At 41.9% G+C, this 15,414-nt stretch overlaps 1 long non-coding RNA gene across 1 annotated transcript in view; it reads right to left on the bottom strand.

Moving 5' to 3' along the window:
* Positions 1–4,583: 4,583 nt before the first annotated feature.
* The window catches only part of LOC132004082 (uncharacterized), a 39,405-nt gene continuing 28,574 nt past the window's right edge, over positions 4,584–15,414 (bottom strand). Inside the window, exons 3-4 of the long non-coding RNA XR_009400420.1 lie at positions 6,121–6,225; positions 4,584–4,658 (exon numbers count right to left, since the gene is read on the bottom strand). This is a non-coding gene — a long non-coding RNA (uncharacterized LOC132004082). The remainder of the gene's footprint in view (positions 4,659–6,120; positions 6,226–15,414) is intronic.

Below are 15,414 nucleotides of genomic sequence, written 5' to 3'. Positions count from 1 at the left end.
AAATCCCTAATGGCTAGTGATGATGAACATTTTTTCATGTGTCTGATAGCCATTTGTATGTCTTCATTGAAGAAGTGTCTGTTCATATCTTCTGCCCATTTTTTGATATGATTATCTGTTTTGTGTGTGTTGAGTTTGAGGAGTTCTTTAAAGATCCTGGATATCAACCTTTTGTCTGTACTGTCATTTGCAAATATCTTCTCCCATTCCATGTGTTGCCTCTTTGTTTTCGACTGTTTCCTTTGCTGTGCAGAAGCTTTTGATTTTGATGAAGTCCCAAAAGTTTATTTTCACTTTTGTTTCCTTTGCCTTTGGAGACATATCTTGAAAGAAGTTGCTGTGGCTGATATCGAAGAGGTTACTGCCTATGTTCTCCTCTAGGATTCTGATGGATTCCTGTCTCATGTTGAGGTCTTTTATCCATTTTTAGTTTATCTTTGTGTACAGTGTAAGAGAATGGTCAAGTTTCATTCTTCTACATATAGCTGTCCAGTTTTTCCAGCACCATTTATTGAAGAGATTGTCTTTTACCATGCTGTCTTGGTGATCACAGCTTTGTAGTAAAGCTTGAAATCAGGTAATGTGATGCCCCCAGTTTTATTTTTGTTTTTCAACATTTCCTCAGTGATTCAGGGTCTCTTCTGATTCCATACAAATTTTAGGATTATTTGCTCCAGCTCTTTGAAAAACACCGGTGGAATTTTGATCGGAATGGCATTAAAAGTATACATTGCTCTAGGCAGTATAGACATTTTAACAATGTTTATTCTTCTGATCCAAGAGCATGGAATGGTCTTCCATCTTTTTGTGTCTTCTTCAATTTCTTTCATGAGTGTTCTGTAGTTCCTCGAGTACTAGCCATCAGGGAGATTCAAATTAAAACCACATTGAGATATCACCTTACAACAGTTAGAATGGCCAAAATTAGCAAGACAGGAAACAACATGTGTTGGAGAGGATGTGGAGAAAGGGGAACCCTCTTACACTGTTGATGGGAATGCAAGTTGGTGCAGCCACTTTGGAGAACAGTGTGGAGATTCCTCAAGAAATTAAAAATAGAGCTTCCCTATGACTCTGCCATTGCACTCCTAGGTATTTACCCCAAAGATACAGATGTAGTGAAAAGAAGGGCCATCTGTACCCCAATGTTTAGAGCAGCAATGGCCACGGTCGCCAAACTGTGGAAGGAACCAAGATGCCCTTCAACGGACGAATGGATAAGGAAGATGTGGTCCATATACACTGTGGAGTATGATGCCTCCATCAGAAAGGATGAATACCCAACTTTTGTAGCAACATGGATGGGACTGGAAGAGATTATGCTGAGTGAAATAAGTCAAGCAGAGAGAGTCAATTATCATATGGTTTCACTTATTTGTGGAGCATAACAAATAGCATGGAGGACAAGGGGAATTAGAGAAGAGAAGGGAGTTGGGGGAAATTGGAAGGGGAGGTGAACCATGAGAGACTATGGACTCTGAAAAACAATCTGAGGGGTTTGAAGTGGTGGGGGGTGGGAGGTTGGGGGAATCAGGTGGTGGGTATTAGAGAGGGCATGGATTGCATGGAGCACTGGGTGTGGTGCAAAAACAATGAATACTGTTATGCTGAAAATAAATTTTTAAAAATTAGAAAAATCCCATGCACAAGCTAACCTCACACCTGAAGGATCTGGAGAAAGAACAGCAAATAAAGCCTTTAAAAAGCAGCAGAAGAGAAATTATAAAGATTAGAGCAGAAATCAATGAAATAGAATTAGAAGAATAGTAGAATAGATCAATGAAACTAGAAGCTGGTTCTTTGGAAAAATAAACCTCTGGCCAGAATTATCCAAAAGAAAAGATAATTGACCCAAATTAATAAAATCTTGAATGAAAGTGGAGAAATCACAACTAATACCAAGGAAATAGAGACAATTATTATAACTTACTACCACATACCGAAGCTACGTGCCAACAAACTAGGTAATCTGGAAGAAATGGATGCATTCTTGGATACTTATAAGCTACCAAGACTGAAACAGGAAGAAATAGACAATCTGAACCAACCAATAACCAGCAAGGAAATTGAAGCAGTCATCAAAAACTTCCCAAAAAACAAGAGTCCAGGGCCAGATGGCTTCCCAGGGAAATTTCACCAAACATCTAAAGAAGTCATACCTATACTACTGAAGCTATTCTGAAAAATAGAAATGGAAGGAAAACTCCCAAACTTGTTCTATGAGGCCAGGATTACACCAATCCCAAAACCATACAAAGACCCCACCAAAAAGAAGAATTACAGACTAATATTCCTGATGAACATGGACGTCAAAATATTCAACAAGATCCTAGCCCACAGGACCCAACAGTACATTAAAAGGATTATTCACCAGCACCAGGTGGGATTTATCCCTGGGATACAAGAATGTTTCAACATTTGCAAATCAATCAATATGATGTACTACATTAATTAAAGAAACAGTAAGAACTGTATGATCCTCTCAATAGATGCAGAAAAAGCATTTGACAAAATTCAGCATTCTTTCCTGATTAAAACTCTTCAAAATATAGGGATAGAGGGAACATACCTCAATATCATAAAAGCCATTTATGAAAAGCCCTCTGTGAATATCATTCTCAACAAGGAAAAACTGAGAGCTTTTTCCTTGAGGGCAGGACACAACAAGGATGCCCACTCTCGCCACTTTTGCTCAACATAATGCTAGAAGTCCTAGCCTCAGCAATCACAACAAAAAGAAATGAAAGTCATTCAAACCGGCAAAGAGGTCAAACTCTCTCTCTTTGCAGATGATATGATACTTTATGAGGAAAACCCAAAAGACTCCACCCCAAATTACTAGAACTCATACAGTAATTGATCAGCACGGCAGGATACAAAATCAATGCACAGAAATCGGTTGCATTTCTTTTGTTTTTTTAAGATGCAGCAATGAAAAATAGTTGTAGTTCCATGGTCATGGATAGGAATAAACATTGTGAAAATGTCTATGCCGCGCAGAGCAATTGACACTTTCAGTGCCAACCCTATCAAAATACCATCGACATTTTTTACAGAGCTGGAACAAGGAACCCTAAAATTTGTATGAAACCAGAAAAGATCCCAAATTGCCCGGGGATTGTTGAAAAAGAAAATCAAAGCTGGAGGCATCACAGTCTGACTTCAAGCTATATTATAAAGCTGTGATCATCAAGACAGCATGGTATTGGCACAAACAGACACATAGATCAATGGAACAGAATAGAGAGCCCCAAAATGCACCCTCAACTCTATGGTCAACTAATCTTCAAAAATCAGGAAAGAATATCCAATGCGAAAAAGACAGTTTCTTCAATAAATGGTGCTGGGAGAATTGGACAGCCACATGCAGAAGAATGAAAGCATGTACATTGTCTTACACCACACACAAAGATAAACTCAAAATGGATGAGACCTCAGTGTGAGATGGGAGTCCATCAAAATCCTAGAGGAGAACATAGAGAGTAATAGAGAGTAAACTCTTTCACATTGACCACAGAGACTTCTTTCAACACATGTCTCTAAAGACAAGGGAAACAAAATCAAAATGAACTTTTGGGACTTCATCAAGATAAAAATCTTTTTCACAACAAAGGAAACAGTCAACAAAACTAAGAGGTAATCTTCTCCACAGAATGGGAGAAGATATTTGCAAATGACATATCAGATAAAGAGTTGGTATCCAAGATCTTTAAAGAACTTCACAAACTCAATACCTCCCCAAGAATTAATAATAATAATAATAATAATAATAATCCAGTCAATCCAGTCAATAAATGGGCAGAAGACATGAACAGACACTTTTCCAAAGACATACAAATGGCTAACAGACACATGACAAAATGTTCAACATCATTAGCCATCAGGAAAATACAAATAAAGACCACTATGAGATAATACCTTTCACCAGTTATAATGGCAAAAATTGGGGTATCTGGGTGGCTCAGTCATCAAGCGACTGCCTTTGGCTCAGGTCATGATCCAAAAGTCCTGGAATCAAGTCCCTCACAGGGTTCCCTGTTCTGTGGAAAGCCTGTTCTCCCTCTCCCATTCCCCCTGCGTGTGCTCCCTCTCTCACTGTGTCTCTTTCTGCCAAATCAATAAAGAAAATCTTTTTTAAAAATTAGAATGGCAAAAACTAACAAGACAGGAAATGCTAACAAGGATGTGGAGAAAGGGGAACCCTCTTACACTGTTGGTGGGAACGCAAGCTGGTGCAGCCACCCAGGAAGACAGTATGGAGGGTCCTCAAGATATTAAAAACTAGAGCTACCCTACGACCCAGAGATTGCACTACTAGGTTCTTACCCCAAAGATACAGATGTAGTAAAAAGAAGGGCCATCTGCACCCCAATGTCCATAGGTCAATGTCCACACTTGCCAAACTGTGGACGGAGCGGAGACGCCCTTCAACAGATGAATGGACAAAGAAGATGTGGTCCATGTATACGATGGATTATTCCTCAGCCATCAGAAAGGATGAATCCCCACCATTTGCATCGACATGGGTGGGACTGGAGGGGATCCTGCTGCGTGAAGTACATCGAGCCGAGAAAGACACTTACCGTATGTTCTCCGTCGTACGTGGGACGTGCGGAGCATGAGGAGCAGCGCAGCGGACCCCAGGGGAGGGAGGGAAACTGAGGGGAAAGAAATCGGAGAGGGAGACAAACCATGAGAGATCCTGGACTCCAGGAACCGAACTGAGGGCTACAGAGGGGAGGGGGATGGGGTAACCGGGTGACGGTACTAAGGACGGCGCGTGTTGGGATGAGCCGGGGGTTATCTGCGACTAATGAGTCGCTGAACACGACACTGAAAACTAATGATATACTATATGTTGGCTAAACAAACATAATAACAAATAAATTAAAACATTAAAAAGTAAAGACTATGTCCTACGGAACAAATGCTGGCTAGCCCCAAGAAGACCACAGGTGAGGCTATTTGGGAAAACATTCCTTATAAGAGGAAGTATGCGAAAGCTTCCCAACAGTCCGGCAGGTGACTTGGTGAGGTAAGAAAGCTTTGCATGCACAGGTGGACGCCAGGCAGTGGCCCAGACTGCAATCTTCACGTCTGAGAAGGTAATTTTGTCACCAGGAAGGATCATGAGGGGCTCAGTCTCTCGGGCTTCTGAGAGCCCGGACCTGAGTGACAGGTATGTAAGTGCACCCCACTGCTCTGCCGGGCCAGCGCTAGTGACCCACCTCGGGAGCACCCTGTTGCAGGGGGCTAGGCGCCCCCCTCCTGGGGCTCAGTGCATGTGCCCTTCTTTGCTTGCCAAGACGTTTTGTCTAGAACTACAGAGGAAGGTTTGTCCCTGTGAGAAGGTGACATATAACGCGCACAGAACTGATGAACCAGGGAGGGACAGTATATGGCTTTAAAGTGTGGGGACAAAGATGAGAGAAAACGTCCACGTGTAGAGAGCGATGCGGGCGGCAGAGACGGAGGGTGAGCACAAGATTTTTTGCACATCTTCCAGGACTATTTGCCTTTTAAACTACATATTTATGATACTGATTTTAAATGTAGCTTAAGGTAACATGTAGGGGGCCCTGGGGGGGCTCCGTGGGTTAAGCCTCCAACTCTCGGTTTGGGCTCGGGTCCTGATCCCAGGGTTGTGAGGCCAAGCCCTGCACCGGCTCCCGGCTGCACCCGGAGTCGGCGTGGGGTCCTCTCTCCCTTCTTTCCCTGCCCCTCCCTGGCTCGTGCCCTCTCTCTCTCAAGTAAGTGAATATATCGTCCTTTTTTTGTCTTTTTTCTTTTTGTTGTGTTATGTTAGTCACCACACAGTACATCATTGGTTTTTGGCGTTGTGTTCCATGATTCGCTGTTTGCGTGTGACACCCAGTGCTCCGAGCAACCTGTGCCCTCCTCAATACCCACCGCGGGGCCAACCCTCCCCCACCCCCTCCCCCCGACACCCTCATTTTATTCCCCAGAGTCCACAGTCTCTCATGGCTCACCTCCCCCTCCAATTTCCCCCGCTTCATTTTTCCCTTTAGTCTCCTAATGTCCTCCGTGCTGCTCCTTATGCTCCACATGTAAGTGAAACCTTATAATGATTGACTTTCTCTGCTTGACTTACTTACTTACTTCACTCAGCAGAATCCCCTCCAGTCCCGTCCCTGTCGATGCAAATGGTGGGTGTGCATCCTTCCTGCTGGCTGAGTAATAGTCCATTGTATGTATGGACCACATCTTAAAAAAAAATAATAAAATAAAATAACATAAATGTAAAATAATCCAGACCACTTAAATTTAAATAAACAGTCTTCTAAGTAATTCTTAAAGACACAGACATTGTGGGCATCGGGACTCCCGGCCCCTTAGGGAGAAACACTGGGTCTCTCAGCAATGGCTGCAACCCCTCGCCGGCACTGCGAGCCCTTAGTGAGCACCTGCTGGATGCCGGCCTTGCTCTGGCCCTCGGGTAATGGCAGTAAACAGCACGTGAGACCCGAGCTGGTCCTGCCGGGCGCCGCGCGGAAAGACATGGAAGCAGCTGGGGGCCCGGTGCAGACAGCCCTCCTGTTCCATCCCAGTCTAGGTCACAGCTGTGCTATGGCCCCTCCACGAAGCAAGAAAGGGGAGGTGTGTTTCTCCTAAAGGGAAAACCATTCCATGTGAAGAGCTAACCTTGCACTGAGAGTGTCTCTTTGCTAACTCTGGACACTAACATCTCCTTAACCGATACTGACTTCATGAGAGATGCTGTTTACTTCCTCACTGGGCAAAATTAAGAGCTGTCAGCAGTAAGCCCTTCGCTCCACTTTTCTTCTTAATTTTATAGATCTAAGAAATTCGGAATCTGACAACCATTCTTAGGCCTAGTAAGACATTCATTCTCTTCCACAGCAAAAATCTATCAGATAATGTGGTGGTCTGCTGACTTTCCTGGTGTGTCCACCTGGACACCAGAAAGCTCTCTGTGGATATCCACAGAAAAGAAGGCAGTCCCCAAACTCTTCATCAGAAGGCTGGCTGCAACTGTCTTATGTGTATACCAATTAGAATGATGCTGCCCACATTTCTTTGTCAGCAACCTGACTTTTTTCATAAAATATATAGCCTGGAGGGGCACCTGGGTGGCTTAGTCGGTTGAGCGTCAACTCTTTTTTCTTTAAGATTTTATTTATTTATTTGTCAGAGAGAGAGAGAGAGCACAGGCAGGCAGAGTGGCAGGTAGAGGCAGAGAGAGAAGCAGGCTCCCCTCTGGGCAAGGAGCCTGATGCAGGACTCGATCCCAGGACCCTGGGATCATGACCTGAGCCAAAGGCAGTAGCTTAACTGACTGAGCCACCCAGGCTACCTTGAGCATCAACTCTTAATCTCAGCTCAGGTCCTGATCTCAGGGCTGTGAGCTCAAGCCCCACACTGGGCTCCACACTAAGAAACCCATCACCGTATATCATGGATATCCCTCCTAGGAAGAAGACAGGTGTAAGTTTGGGTTTCACCAGGCACGGGCATGCATGTAAATAACTTTTACACAAGTAGGATCATGTAACATACTGGATTCATTTTTGTATTCTCCACTGCCTCTTTGCCTGCCTCCTACGGCTGGCCTCCTCTGTCCCCAACAACTATTCTGCTCCTCCCTGACGCACATACACAAAATATGTGTGAGGGATATTTCATACTCTTTCCGCAACCCTCCCTCCTGCCGTGTGGCAGGAGGAACAATTGGTCCAGGCTCTCAGGAAAACAGCATGGTGGTTCCTCAAAAAATTAAAAATAGAACTTCCGTGTGATCCAGTCATTCCAGCCCTGGGTATTTATCCAAAGAAAACAAAAACACGAATTCAAACAGATACCTGCAGCCTCACATTCATGGAGGCATTACTGACCACAGCCAAGGTACGGAAGCTGCCCAAGTGTCCGTCCATGGATGAATGGATAAAGAAGAGGTGGGGTGTGTACAGTGGACTATCTCTCGGCCATAAAAACAGAATGAAATCTTGCCATTTGCAATGATGTGGATGGAGCTAGAGAGTGTGATGCTGAGTGAAATTAGTCAGAGAAAAGCAAACACCATGTGACTTCACTCATATGTGGAATTTAAGAAACAGAACAAATGAGCAGCAGGGAAACAAAAGAGACAAACCAGGAAACAGAGTCTTAACTCTAAAAAACACACTGATGAGCCCGGAGGTGGGTGGGAAGGTGGGGGACGGGGACGGGCGATGGGATGAGCAGTGCTCTGTTGTCCTGCTGTGGTGAGCACCAGGCGACGGGCAGAAGGGACCTCGCACACCTGAAACCAGCATCGCACTGGATGTCGACTGTCCCTCAACAGCTGGGAAGAAATAAACAAGAAGAAATACTTCGTACGGTTTTGTTCCCAAAATGAGATCCGATTGTGCTTGTTTCTCTACATCCACTTTTCTCACCAACAAATTCCTTGGGGAAATTTCTCCAATTCAACCGATATGGCCAATCTAATGTTTCTAATAGGTATTATTATTGGTGTCGAATTTGGTTGGGGGGGTTGCCAATGTGTGTGTGTGTGTGTGTGTGTGTGTACATATATATATGGTCTGTTTCTACTCACTTTTTACTTTTAGTAATTTCAAGGCAATTGTATTGATACCACCTAATTTTATTAAATGATGCTTTCAAAATAAAACTACACCAACTTACATCCCAAGAACAATGTACAAGAGCTCCTTTCCCCAACTTCATGAGCAATGGCTATCATCACTCTTGCTAATTTTTACCAGACTGGTGGATATCCATATCTTACTTTTAATTTGCTTTTATCTGACTGCCAGTGAATCTGACCTATTTGTCAACGTGTAGGAGCCATTGTGCTGTAAGGACCAGAACCAGTGGACAAGTCCAGCAAGGACTCAGGACACAAGATCAACACATGGAAACTGACGGTATGTCTGTTCACTTCTCATGAAGGATCTGAACACAAAATTAAGAAAAAACCTCATGCCCAACAGAAGGAGAATGAAAGAATAAAATACTTGGGAATGGATTTAACAGGAGAGGTACAAAGCCAATATGCTGAAAGTGACAAAACATTGTTAAAAGAAATTAAAGGATATGTAAGTAAATGTGGAGATTGAATGTTTGAGCCCCACCAAACGCACTCACTGAGCACTGGGTGTAGACACAGAGACTCAATGGAAGTGATTGTGGTTACATAAGGTTAGAAGGGTGGGCTGATCCCAGAGGACTGGTGTCCTGGTAGGAAGAGATACCCAGAGCACTCTCTCCATCTCTCGCTCTCCACTGTTCTCTCTCCATCTCTCTCCTCTCTCTCTCTCTCTCTCTCTCTCCTGCTAGGGAAAGGCAGTGTGTCCACACAGTGAGAACACAGCCATCTGCAACCCAAAGGAAGGGTTTTCACCAGAAACTGAATCTGTAGGCACCCTGCTTTGGGGCTCTGCCCTCCAGGACCATGAGAATTAATTTCATTTGTTTAAGCCATCATGTCTGGCATTTTGTTATGGCAGGCAGAGCTCATTAATACAAAGCTCACAGGCCTGGAGACTTAATGAAGTTGAGATGGCAAGACTGAGTCACAGAGTCAGTGTGCTCCCCGTCAGAATCGCAGCTGTCTTCTTGGTGGGAACTGAGAAGCTGACTCTAAAGCCCACATGGAAACCCAAGTGACCTTGAGCAGCCAAAACAATCTTTGAAAAGGATGGGGCACCTGGGTGGCTCAGTGGGTTAAAGCCTCTGCCTTTGGCTCAGGTCATGATCTCAGGGTCCTGGGATCGAGTCCCGCGTCGGGCTCTCTGCTCAGCGGGGAGCCTGCTTCCCTCTCTCTCTCTGCCTGACTCTCTGCCTGCTTGTGATCTCTGTCAAATAAATAAATAAAATCTTTTAAATTAAAAAAAAGAGAGAGAGAGAACAGAGGGGAGGAGCAAGATGGTAGAGCAGAAAAAGATTTTTCTTTTTTTTTCTTTCTTTTTTAAAGATTTTAAATAAAATCTCATAAATAAATCTTTAAATAAAATCCCCCTCCTTTCTCCTCTGAGAGAGGCAGCGCAGGAGAGTGTAACAGGAATCTGCTGGGTTTGGAGACTCCAAACGGGGTGTGCACCAGAGACAGAAACGCTCCGCCACAGGCCAGCTGAGCTCCCAGCGAGCCCGGCCAGACACCAAGGAGACAGGAGCGATTGACTGCTTTTCTCCGAGGGCGCACTGAGGAGTGGGGCTTCAAGCTCTTGGCTCCTCCAGACCCGGGGATTGGGCAGCCGCCATCCTCATTCCCGTCCTCCGGAACTCTACAGAAAGTGCTCAGGGAACAAAAGCTCCTGAGAGCAAACCCCAGCAGATGACTTAGGCCGGCCCCTGGCAAGGGCGGAGCAATTCCGCCATAGGCAAGGACATCTGAGAATCACCGCAAGAGGCCCCTCCCCCAGAAGATCAGCAAGAACATCCCGCCAAGGCCAACTTCACTCTCAATGAGAACCGCAGAACTCCAGAGCTAGGGGAGTGCAACACATAGAATTCATGGCTTTTCCTCATGATCCTTTAGTGTTTCAAAGTTAATTTTTTTATTTAATTTTTTTCTTATTTTACTTTTTAAATGTTTCCTCTTTCCTATTTTAACATTTTTTAACTTTTATCTTATCAATACCTTTTTTAAAAAAATCCTTTTTAATTTTGATTGTTATAGTCATATTCTATCCCTTCATTGTATTTAACCTTATTTTTTGTATACATACACGTTTCACTTTCTTTAAAATTTTGGGATACAGTTTCTTCAACAGATCAAAATATACCCTAAATCCAGTGTATGACATTGTTCTAGTCTTTTTTTTTTAACCAACTTCTTATCAATTTCTTTTTTAGAATCTTTTTTAAGTTTCATCTTTACAGTCATATTCTATCCCTTCATCGTGTTTACCCTTATTTTTGTATATATGTCTTTATTTCTTTAAAATTTGGGGAGACAGTTTCTTCTAACAGACCAAAACACACCCAAAATCAAGTGTGTGGTCCTGTTCTATTCACCAGTCGAGAATAAAAAATATAGATATATAGATACATACATACATATCTATCTATATATATATACCAAACCTGAAGAGACCCAAAACTGGGGGGGGGGGGAGAAAAAAGGAGAGAAAAAAGGAGAAAAAGTATATGTATATCTATCTTTCTTTCTTTCTTTCTTTCTTCTCCCCAAAGTCACAGGTCTCTTCCAATTTGGTTAGTGTGTATTTTTCTGGGGTCATTGCTGCCCTTTTAGTATTTTGTGCTCTCGTTCATCTATTCTTATCTGGATAAAATGACAAGGTGGAAAAACTCACCCCCAAAACAAACAAACAAAAAGAGAACAAAAGGCAACACTGAAGGCTAGGGACCTAATCAATATGGACATTAGTAAAATGCCAGAACTACAGTTCAGAATGATGATTCTCAAGGTGCTACTGGGCTCAAAAAAAAGCATGGGAGATACTAGACAATCCCTTTCTGGAGAAATAAAATGCCTTTCTGGAAAAATAAAAGAACTAAAATCTAACCAAGTTGAAATAAAAAAAGCTATTAATGAGGTGCAATAAAAGATGGGGGCTCTTACTGCTAAGATAAATGAGGCAGAAGAGAGAATTAGTGATATAGAAGACCAACTGATGGAGAATAAAGAAGCTGAGAAAAAGAGAGACAAACAACCACTGGACCACGAGGGGAGAATTTGAGAGATAAGTGATACCGTAAGATGAAACAATATTAGAATAACTGAGATCCCAGAATAAGAAGAAAGAGAGAGGGGGCAAAAAATGTATTGGAGCAAATTATAGCAGGGAATTTCCCTGATTTGGTGACGGGAACAAGCATCAAAATCCAGGAGGTGGCGCACCTGTGTAGCTCAGTTGGTTAAGCGGCTGCCTTTGGCTCAGATCATGATCCAGGGTCCTGGGATTGAGCCCCACATCAGGCTCCCTGTTTGGCAGAGAGCCAGCTTCTTCCTCTCCCTCTGCCTGCTGCACTGTCTACTTGTGCTCTCTCTATCCATCAAATAAATAAATAAAATCTTTTTTTTTAATCCAGAAGGCATAAAGAACCCCCCTCAAAAAAAAAAAAAAATGGGTCAATATCCCATCATCTAATAGTAAAACTTACGAGTTTCAGTGACAGAAAATCCTAAAAGCAGCTTGGGACAAGAAGCCTGTAACATACAATGGTAGAAATATTAGACTGACAGCCGACCTATCCACAGAGACCTGGCAGGCCAGAAAGGGCTGGCATGATATATTCAGAGCACTAAATGAGAAAAACATGCATCTAAGAATACTATATCCAGCTAGTCTGTCACTGAAAATAGAAGAGAGATAAAAAGCTTCCAGGACAAATAAAAACTAAAAGAATTTACAAACACCAAACTAGCCCTACAGGAAACATTGAAAGGGATCCTCTAAGCAAAGACAGAGCCTAAAAGTAATAGACCAGAAAGGAACAGAGACAATAAACAGTAACAGTCACCTTACAGACAATACAATGGCACTAAATTCATATTTCTCAATAGTTACCCTGAATGTAAATGGGCTAAATGCCCCAATAAAAAGACACAGGGCATCAGAATGGATTAAAAACACAAGACCCATTGATATGCTGTCTGCAAGAAATTCATTTTAGATCCAAAGACACTTCCAGATTTAAAATGAGGGGATGAAAAACAATTCACCATGCTAATGGACATCACAAGAAAGCTGGGGTAGCAAACCTTACATCAGATAAATTAGATTTTAAGCCAAAGTCTATAATATCATACTTAAGGGATCTCTCCAACAAGAAATCTAACAATTTTGCAGACTTAGGGTTTGGGGGAGGGGAGTTAGGTGAGCCTGGTGGTGGGTATGAAGTAGGGCATATATTTCATGGAGCACTGGGTGTGCTGCATAAACAATGAATCTTGGAACACTGAAAAAATAAAATTAAATTAAAAAGAAAAGAGAGAAATATCTATGCCCCTAACATGGGAGCAGCCAATTGTATAAACCAATTAATAACAAACACATCAACAATAATACCTTAATAGTAGGGGACTTAAACACCCCTCCTCACTGAAATGGACAGATCATCTAAGCAAAAGATCAAGAAGGAAATACAGACTTCAAATGACACACTGGACCGGACGGACATCACAGATATATTCAGAACATTGTATCTCAAAACAACAAATAGACTTTCTTCTCTAGTGCACATGAAACATTCTCCAGAATAGATCATATCCTGGGTCACAAATCAGGTCTCAAGTGGTACCAAAAGATTGGAATCATTCCCTACATATTTTCAGACAACACTGCTTTGAAACTAGAACTCAACCACAAGAGGAAAGCTGGAAAGAACTCAAATACATGGAGGCTAAAAAGCATCCTACTAAAAAATGAATGGGTCAACCAGGAAATTAAAGAAGAATTTTTAAAAATTTATGGAAACAAATGAAAATGAAAACATAACTGTTCAAAATCTTTGGGACACAGCAAAAGTAGTCCTGCAAGGAATGTATATAACAATACAAGCCTTTCTCAAGAAACAAGAAAGGTCTCAAACACACAACCTAACCCTACACCTAAAGGAGCTGCAGAAAGAACAACAAAGAAAGCCTAAACCCAGCAGGAGAAGAGAAATAATAAAGATGAGACCAGAAACCAATGAAATTAAAACCAAAAGAACAGTAGAACAAATCAAAAAAACTAGGAGCTGGTTCTTTGAAATAATTAATAAGATTGATAAACCCCTGGCCAGACTTACCAAAAAGAAGAGAGAAAGGACCCAAATAAGTAAAATCATGAATGAAAGAGGAGAGATCACAACCAACACCAAAGAAATACAAACAATTGTAAGAACATACTATGAGCAACTCTACGCCAACAAATTTGACAATCTGGAATAAATGGATGCATTCCTAGAGACATATAAACTACCACAACCATACCAGGAAGAAATAGAAAACCTGAACAGACCCATAACCAGTAAGGAGATTGAAGCAGTCATCAAAAATCTCCCAGCAAGGGGTGCCTGGGTGGCTCAGTGGGTTAGGCAGCTGCCTTCGGCTCAGGTCATGATCTCAAGGTCCTGGGATCGAGTCCCACATCGGGCTCTCTGCTCAGCGGGGAGCCTGCTTCCCTCTCTCTCTCTCTGCCTGCCTCTCCGTCTACTTGTGATTTCTCTCTGTCAAATAAATAAATAAAATCTTTAAAAAAAAAATCTCCCAGCAAACAAGAATACAGGACCAGACAGTTTCCCAGGGGAATTCTAGCAAACATTTAAAGAATTGATACCTATTCTCCTGAAATTGTTCCAAAATATAGAAATGAAGGATAAACTTCCAAACCCATTTTATGAGGCCAGCATCACCTTGATCCCAAAACCAAACAAGGATTCCATCAAAAAAGAGAATTACAGACTAATATCCTTGATGAACACAGATGCAAAAATTCTCACCAAAATACTAGGCAATAGGATCCAACAGTACATTAAAAGGATTAGTCACCACGACCAAGTGGGATTTATTCCAGAGCTGCAAGGTTGGTTCAACATCTGCAAATCAATCAATGTGATACAATACATTAATAAAAGAAAAAACAAGAACCATATGATACTCTCAATAGATGCTGAAAAAGCATTTGACTAAGTATAGTACCCTTTCTTGATCAAAACTCTTCAGTGTAGGGATAAAGGGTACATACCTCAATATCATCAAAGCCATCTATGAAAAACCCACAGTGAATATCATTCTCAATGGGGAAAAACTGAAAGCTTTTCCCCTAAGGTCAGGAACACAGTGGGACTGTCCACTATTACCACTGCTATTCATCACAGTACTAGAAGTCCTAACCTCAGCAATCAGAAAACAAAAAGAAATTAAAGGCATCCAAATCTGCAAAGAAGTCAAACTATCACTCTTTGCATATTATATGATAGTATATATGGAAAACCCAAAAGACTACACTCCAAAACTTCTAGAACTTGTACCTGAATTCAGTAAAGTGTCAGGATATAAAATCAATGCACAGAAATCAGTTGCATTTCTTTACATCAACAGCAAGACAGAAGAAAGAGAAATTAAGGAGTCAATCCCATTTACTACTGCACCCAAAACCATAAGATACCTAGGAATAAACCTATCCAAAGAGGTAAAGAATCTGTACTCAGAAAACTATAAAGTACTCATGAAAGAAATTGAGGAAGACCCAAAGAAATGGAAAAACCTTCATGGATTAGAAGAACAAGTATTGTGAAAATGTCTGTGCTACCCAAGGCAATCTGCACATCTAATGCAATCCCTATCAAAATACCATCAATTTCGTTCAAAGAAAATGAACAAATAATCCTAAAATTTATGTGGAACCAGAAAAGACCCCAAATAGAGGAATGTTGAAAAAGAAAACCAAAGTTGGTGGCATCACAATTCCAGACTTA

This window comes from Mustela nigripes, chromosome 1, assembly GCF_022355385.1.
Source record: "Mustela nigripes isolate SB6536 chromosome 1, MUSNIG.SB6536, whole genome shotgun sequence".
Classification (NCBI taxonomy): Eukaryota; Metazoa; Chordata; class Mammalia; order Carnivora; family Mustelidae; genus Mustela; species Mustela nigripes.
This window is presented reverse-complemented; position numbering and strand designations above follow the sequence as displayed.